The sequence below is a fragment of the Primulina tabacum genome, chromosome 12 (assembly GCF_025594145.1).
Source record: "Primulina tabacum isolate GXHZ01 chromosome 12, ASM2559414v2, whole genome shotgun sequence".
Taxonomy (NCBI): Eukaryota; Viridiplantae; Streptophyta; class Magnoliopsida; order Lamiales; family Gesneriaceae; genus Primulina; species Primulina tabacum.
The window spans coordinates 9,645,753-9,652,984 of NC_134561.1; positions in this window are offsets into that span (position 1 = coordinate 9,645,753).

Here is a 7,232-nt window from a genome sequence, read left to right on the forward strand (position 1 = left end):
CTTGTAAGATATGAACTGATCAACTGAACTAAAGATTACCTTCGATTTCATTGTCGTCATTATAACTCTCTGATGTACATATTCGTACAAAAAATAAAGAATCAGGAACTAATCTAAGTACAGATTCGTACAAAGAATAAAGAATAAAGAATCTTCAGATCATCAACCATTTAAATGAAGTCAGTCAGTTGATCTCTATATATTCTTTTTCCCTTTGTCTTCTTCTGTCTCTCGAATAATTTCCCCCTTTTTGTCAAGCACATCCACTTTCTTTGTTAATATATGGAAATCTGTTGCAGCATCTGATACGGCATTCATCACAATATTCTGCAGCATATCAATTCTTTTAGTGACTGTATTCTCCAGAAAGTCAAAACGTCTGCCGACTAAAGCTTGAGTTTGAAAGTGGGATTCAGTCGACAGTTTGTTTTTCTTTATTTCTTCCATCTGGAGGTATAGAGAAGTCAAAGTCTGATTGAGTAGATTCAGTCTGTCCGTAGTAAACTCATTGGTCGAGTTGAGCTTCAAATTGTGTACGAGCAGAGAAAACTGTATTGCAGAAATAGCATTCATCATACTGAGTAGGTTCAATTGAACGGTTTGAAGTTCTTCAAATAGGGCATAAGTGTCTGAAATTCTGGGAGACATGGCTTCGGAAGTTTCTGGAATCTGTTCCCTTTCTTGTTGAGTAAATACAACCATCGCACCGTCAGTTGGTTCTGTTACATTCTCAGCTATTTCTGAAATATCTTCAGTTGTAGGGTCCTTGGGAGGAGATGAGAAAGTTAGAAGAGCAGAAGTATTAGAAGGTTCCTCGGTTGGCTCAATAACTGGTTCTTCAGTTTGTTGTAGAACTGGCTCTTCACCTGACACTGCTTCAGTTGTAACTGCGTTCAGCTGAGCCTCTTTATTTTGATCGAAAACTGCTTGTTCAGTCATAACAACTAACTGAACTAGCTCTTCAATCTTTTCAAAAATAGCCTTCACGGCCGGTTCTTCAAAATTGACAGCTTGAATAGATGGTTCTTCAGTCATAACCACATTTTCAACTGATCTTGAATTGTCCAGCTGAATAATTGAGGTTACTAATTTGATGACCTCATCGAGATTGGCCAGAGATAATTCAGCTTCAGAATATGGCTTTGGATCAGCAGTTGAAGATTGAGGTGCTGAAGATGAAGATGGTTGAGAAACTGATGTGGAGGGTTCAGTTGCATGTAGAGTAGCTTCAGCAGCTGAGCCTTTGGGTGGCTCTTGAATTGACTGTTCAGCTGGCTCTTCTGCACTTGATAAATCTCGTGAAGCCGCTGGAATGATCAGTTCTTGATCCATTTCCCAATTTTTGATTTGCATCTGCAAACAGAGAAGACCCGAGTCCAGTTGTTTATGAAGAGCTGTATCATTGAATGCTGTTGGACTTGTAGGATCAAAATTCTGTCGCAACTCAGCAATTTTATTTTGAAGCTTCTTGGCTCTCAACTGATCGAAAAAATAACTCTTGTGTTCCAGAGCCTGAACAATTGTGGAAGCTTTGACTACTCTCAGAACAACAGCCTCTAATCAATATACTTCTTCAGTTTAGACTTCGACTGAAGCTGTTTAGCAAAGACCTCAGTTCTGAATCTCACCCACTCATTGTAGGTCTGGAGTTTGTTTGCTGCAAATTCATTGATCTCTTTCTAGATGAGATCAATGTGTGTTTGAATCGCATTAGTTGGTTTGGGTTTTTCTTGCATCTTCCTTTTTCCCTTAGAGTTAGTTAGTACATGGGGAATGCTCAACCCTGTTGTTGTTGCGTCAATCTTCTCTCTGATCACTATTCCCTTAGGTCTGGGAGAAGGTAGGGAAGAGTAGCAAGAAATAGTGATCAATGGAGCCCTAACTCCAGCAAGCTTCTTCTTGTCACCAGATTCGGTGGCCTTCTTCTTCGGTAGAATTGCAGATAGAGGCAACTGATCCTCAGTTGAGGGTTCAGTTGGGAATGCTTTCAGTGGTATTGCCTTGATAGGCTATTGGGCTCCTAAATGCAACAATCTTTCAGTTGGAATGGTCTCAACTGCAGCAGCAGGCTTGGTCTTCAAAGTTCGTGGCTTCTTCATGACTTTGGGAGATGGAGTCCTCTCAGAATCAGTTTCACTGACAATCAATTTGCGCTTGTTTGTCTTATTCTGAGTCACCTTCCGAGCCTTCTTGACTGACTTGGGAGCTCGTTCCATCCCAATCTCCTTCTTTACTTCAAAAAAACTTCTCAGGAGTCATGTCCAGTTTTTGCTTGGGAGGCTGTACATTCTTGGCATTGAAGATCTTTAGTTTTGATGATTTCTCAAAATCATGAGTTACCACCCCTTTAACTTTCAGCACATGGCTGAGCTGCACTGCAAAACCTTTTAACTGCTTGGAAAATTGGAACATGTTTCTCAGGATATTGAATATGATATTTCTCCAGTTCATCTTCCGGCCATCCATGATAGCAGTCATGGCCTGAAACTTTTCCAAATTCAGTGCAAAAAAGGATCCAGCCTTTGCCAAAAGTCCCTTCGCTAAAATATCAGCCAGCAGTTGTACCTCTGGCTTTAGTTCCTTCTTTGGATCAGAAACCTTGATTTTCCAACCATCAGCAGAAAGGGTAGTTTGCATCTCCTCGATATCCGAGGCCTTCACTTCAGATAAATTGACTAGCCCCTCAGTAGGCAGTTGGAAAAGATTGCAGAAGAACTCCTCCTCAACAATCATCAACTGACCATTTACAGTAGTCGCTATGCTGTCGTCTTGTGTAATATAGCCGCTGGAGTAGATATCTTGAATCTCTTTGGTGTAAATTTATTGAGAAGATAATCCCAAGAATGGTTTCAAACCAGCTGCTTCCAGTTTCAGAAAAACATTTTTGACTTCTTCGTCTTTGACATTGAAGATAGAGTCAAAATCAATCGCCATAGCGTTCATCACATGAGCAGGAATTTGGTTGGCCATTTGAGTAGCTTGAAATCTGCGAAACAAATTTGGTTGAGTAGAATTTTGCTCTGGACGCTTGAATGTGCGCGTAAAAGAAAAACTGAAATGAAGCGGGGTATAGTACATAAGTATGTGATTGTTCAAATTATTGGACTCGTGTCAGTCCAGGAAAATTTGAATTAAAAACATGTGTACGTGTGATAAAAACGTGTATAGAATATGAATGGATTATCTGGGTCCACGTTTCAAAATACTATTCATTGAAAGACATCATTTAATGCTTCGACAAACAGTCACTTCATTTAATGTAGAATATTATTTGATTTATCAGTTAACATAAAGGAGAAGATCAGTTAGGTCAGCAGCTGAATGGCCAGTTGAGAACTTAGTCAGTTTAGTTGAGGACCAACTGACTATTTTCTTCTCAGTTAACTTTTCAAATCGACATTTCCCCTTACTAAATGCATATAATTAAAAGTAAGGGTAAAAGAAACTCAATCTGTATGAGTCAAAAGACGGTTCAGTTGACTTGAGCCTCTTCATTTTCTTTAATATTAAATGAGACATGTCTATAAGTAAGATAAAAACAATGTTAGTTAATAACAATTCAATATGTCGAGTGTGTCTGGTTTGTCCAGTGAGTCTAGTTCAATCATTTCAGATGCTTGTAGCAGCAATCATCACATTTTGACACAAAAGGCACGAGAACTGGAAGATGTGAAGAAAGACATCGAAGAGTTCGTCTGGTTGAAGGTGATGTCTTTTTGGATTAAAGTCCACGAACTTCAGTCTATTCGGAGACACGGTCCAGTTCCTACTACTCAACAAAGAGCTGTATCCAGAAAGTATTTCAGGCGTTTTAACGTCCGAAACGTTTCACAGCTTGTCACTGATATAGTTATGTGGCATGTGATGCTTTGGGAAGAATGGCATCAGTTTGAGAAGGTCTCTAATTTTGAATTTGTCAGAGAACTGTATAGCCAAGAACTTGTAAATTGGTCAAATGATTGGCAAGAAGCTGTAGGGAGGCAACTGAATAATGTTGTATGGATTCGATTTCATGCTTAATAAAATCCTGTTTTGCATCATTGTTGTCTCTTTACTTTATGCAAAAACTGCACTTACATAAGTTGATAAATAATTAACTAACTGAATACAATAACTGATTAATTAATAACTGACATCATTTGACAGACAGTTAATAAACAGAACATATGAACTGATGAGTGACTTACTGAAATCAGTTGATAATCATTTAAATAATAAATGACAAACTTAATGAACAACAACTGACAACACAACAATAATACTGATTAAGACAAATCAATTAAACCAAGTATATTACGAAAGTGAGAAAATTTAGTCTCAGCCAATGGTTTGGTGAAGATGTCAGCGTCTTGTTGTTTAGTTGACACATATTCCAGTCTGATAGCTTTCTTCAGAGCATGATCTCTGATGAAGTGATGTCTGACATCAATGTGCTTGGTCCTTGAGTAAAGAAATGGATTATATGTAATCGCAATTGTACTTGTATTGTCACAAAATATGGGAGATTCTTTAGTATCAACTCCATAATCTTTCAGTTGTTGCTGAATCCAAAGCAGTTGTGCATAGCTGCTTCCAGCAGCAATGTATTCTGCTTCAGTTGTGGAAGTGGCTTGGATGTTTGCTTCTTGCTGAACCAAGAGATCAGTCTGTCTCCTAGAAACTGACAAGATCCACTGGTGCTTTTACGATCTAGCTTACATCCTGTATAATCTGCATCTGAATATTTAACTAAATTGAAAGAAGAGTCTTTAGCGTACAATAATCCCACATTTTGATTGCCTTTTAAATATTTTAAAATTCTTTTGGCAACAAAATGCTATTGCTTAAGATTTGCTTGAAATCTAGCACACATGCAAACATCAAACACAATATCAGGACGAATAGCAGTTTGGTACAATAATGAACCTATTAAACCTCTGTAGAGTGACGTCTCAACTGATATTCCCCTTTGATCATTGTCCAGTTTAACTGATGAACTCATGAGAGTGCTTGCAGCTGAACATGTTTCCATGCCAAATTTCTTGAGCAATTCTTTCATGTATTTGGTCTGACTGATAAAGATACCAGTTTCCAGTTGTTTCACTTGCAGACTGAGGATGAATGTCAGTTCACCCATCATGCTCATCTCAAATTTGTCCTGCATTAACTTAGCAAATTTCTCACATAATTTGGGGTTAGTTGACACAAATATGATATCATCAACATAAATTTGCACAAGTAAAATATGATCATTTTTAGAATATTAGAACAAGGTCTTTTCAACTGATCCAACAGTAAAATCATGATCAGTTAAAATTTTGAATGTGTCTCATACCAAGCTTTTGGAGCTTGTTTAAGACCATATAAAGCTTTGTTCAAATGATAGACATGATCAGGAAAAGAGTGATTGATAAAACCCGTAGGTTGTTCAACAAACACTTCTTCTTGCAACTAACCATTCAGGAATGCACTTTTTACATCCATTTGATAGACCTTGAAGTTCTTTGATGATGCATAAGCAAGGAACATTCTGATTGCTTCCAGTCTTGGAACTGGTGTATATGTTTCATCATAGCCAATTCCTTCTTCCTGCTTATATCCTTGTGCTACCAATCTTGCTTTGTTGCGTGCAACTGAACCATCTTCGTTCATTTTATTTCTTAATACCCATTTTGTACCTATAATTGTTTTACAAACTGGTCTTGGAACTAAGTCCCAGACATTGTTATGGGTAAACTGATTTAGCTCATCTTTCATTGCATTTAACTAGTTAGGATCAGCAAAAGCCTCATCAGTTTTTTTTGGTTCCAGTTGTGAGACAAAAGCAGAATGAATAAACAAATTAAGCACTTGATTTCTTGTTCTTACCGGGTCAGATGGTACCTATCACCAATTCTGGTGGATGTGTTTCTTCCATATCACCAACTGCTTCTGTTGGCAACTGAATGTTTTCAGTTTCAGTTGGAGCTGCTTCAGTTGGTAACTGAATATCATCTGTTTGCTCCACCAACTGATTATCAGGAATATGTTCCTGTTCAACTGATTGATCTAAAATTTCTGGTTCAGGTGTCTGAATGATATTTATATTGATATGTTTTTCTTCTTCATTTTCATCCTCCAAACTGATATCTGTAAATCGATCAATTAGTTCAACTGGATCAGGGACTTATCAATTAGTACAGTTTCATCAAAAACAACATGGATAGATTCTTCAACATTTAAAGAATTTTTATTAAAAACTCTATATGCTTTGCTAACTGAAGAATATCCAATAAATATTCCCTCTGCAGATTTAGCATCAAAGGCTTTTAAATTATTTTTACCATTATCAAGAATAAAACATCTGCAGCCAAATATCTTGAAATAGGAAAACATCTTTTCTTCCATGCCAGATCTCATATGGTGTTTTCACATGATTCTTATTAATTATTGATTTGTTCTGAGTGTAACACGCAGTGTTTACTGCTTCAGCCCAAAACTTTTGAGAAATACCAGAATCAGCAAGCATTGTTCTAGCAGCTTCTTTGATGGTCCGATTTCTTCTCTCAGCTACACCATTTTGCTGAGGTGTTCTAGCTGCTGAGAGCTCATGCTTGATTCCAGAATTTTCTAGAAAATTTGAAAGATTTTGATTGATGAATTCATTCCCTCTGTTAGACCTTATTCGATCAATCCCAACTGATTTTTCATTTAAAAGTCTTTTGAAGAGTTTAATCAGTTGTGCAGCAGTTTGTCTTTTGATTTGAGAAAAATTACCCAAGTAAATCTTGAAAAGTCATCCACAACTACGAGGGTGTATTTCATTTCCCCTAAACTCATGACTGGTATTGTACCAAAAAGATCCATGTGCAACAGTTCTAAGCATCGGGAAGATGATTTACAATCTCGGTTTTTGAATGAAGATCTTGTTTTCCAAAATGACATGCTGAACAAATTTTATCTTTTGAAAAATCTATTTTGGGTAAACCAGTTACAAGATTGTGGTTTCTTAGATAGACAATAGATTTAAAGTTTAAGTGGTTTAATCTCTTATGCCACAACCATTTTTTAGAAGATTTGGAAGCAATAAAACAAACTGGTGCATAAGGTTGCTCAGTCCAACTAACTTTTTAAGTATTACCAAAACGATTTCCAGTTAGTATGACCTCATCAGTTGAGTCTCTAACTGAACATTTGTGTCTGTCAAACTGAACTGAGAAATTATTGTCGCATAACTGACTGATCCTAATCAAGTTATACTTCAAATTCTCAAC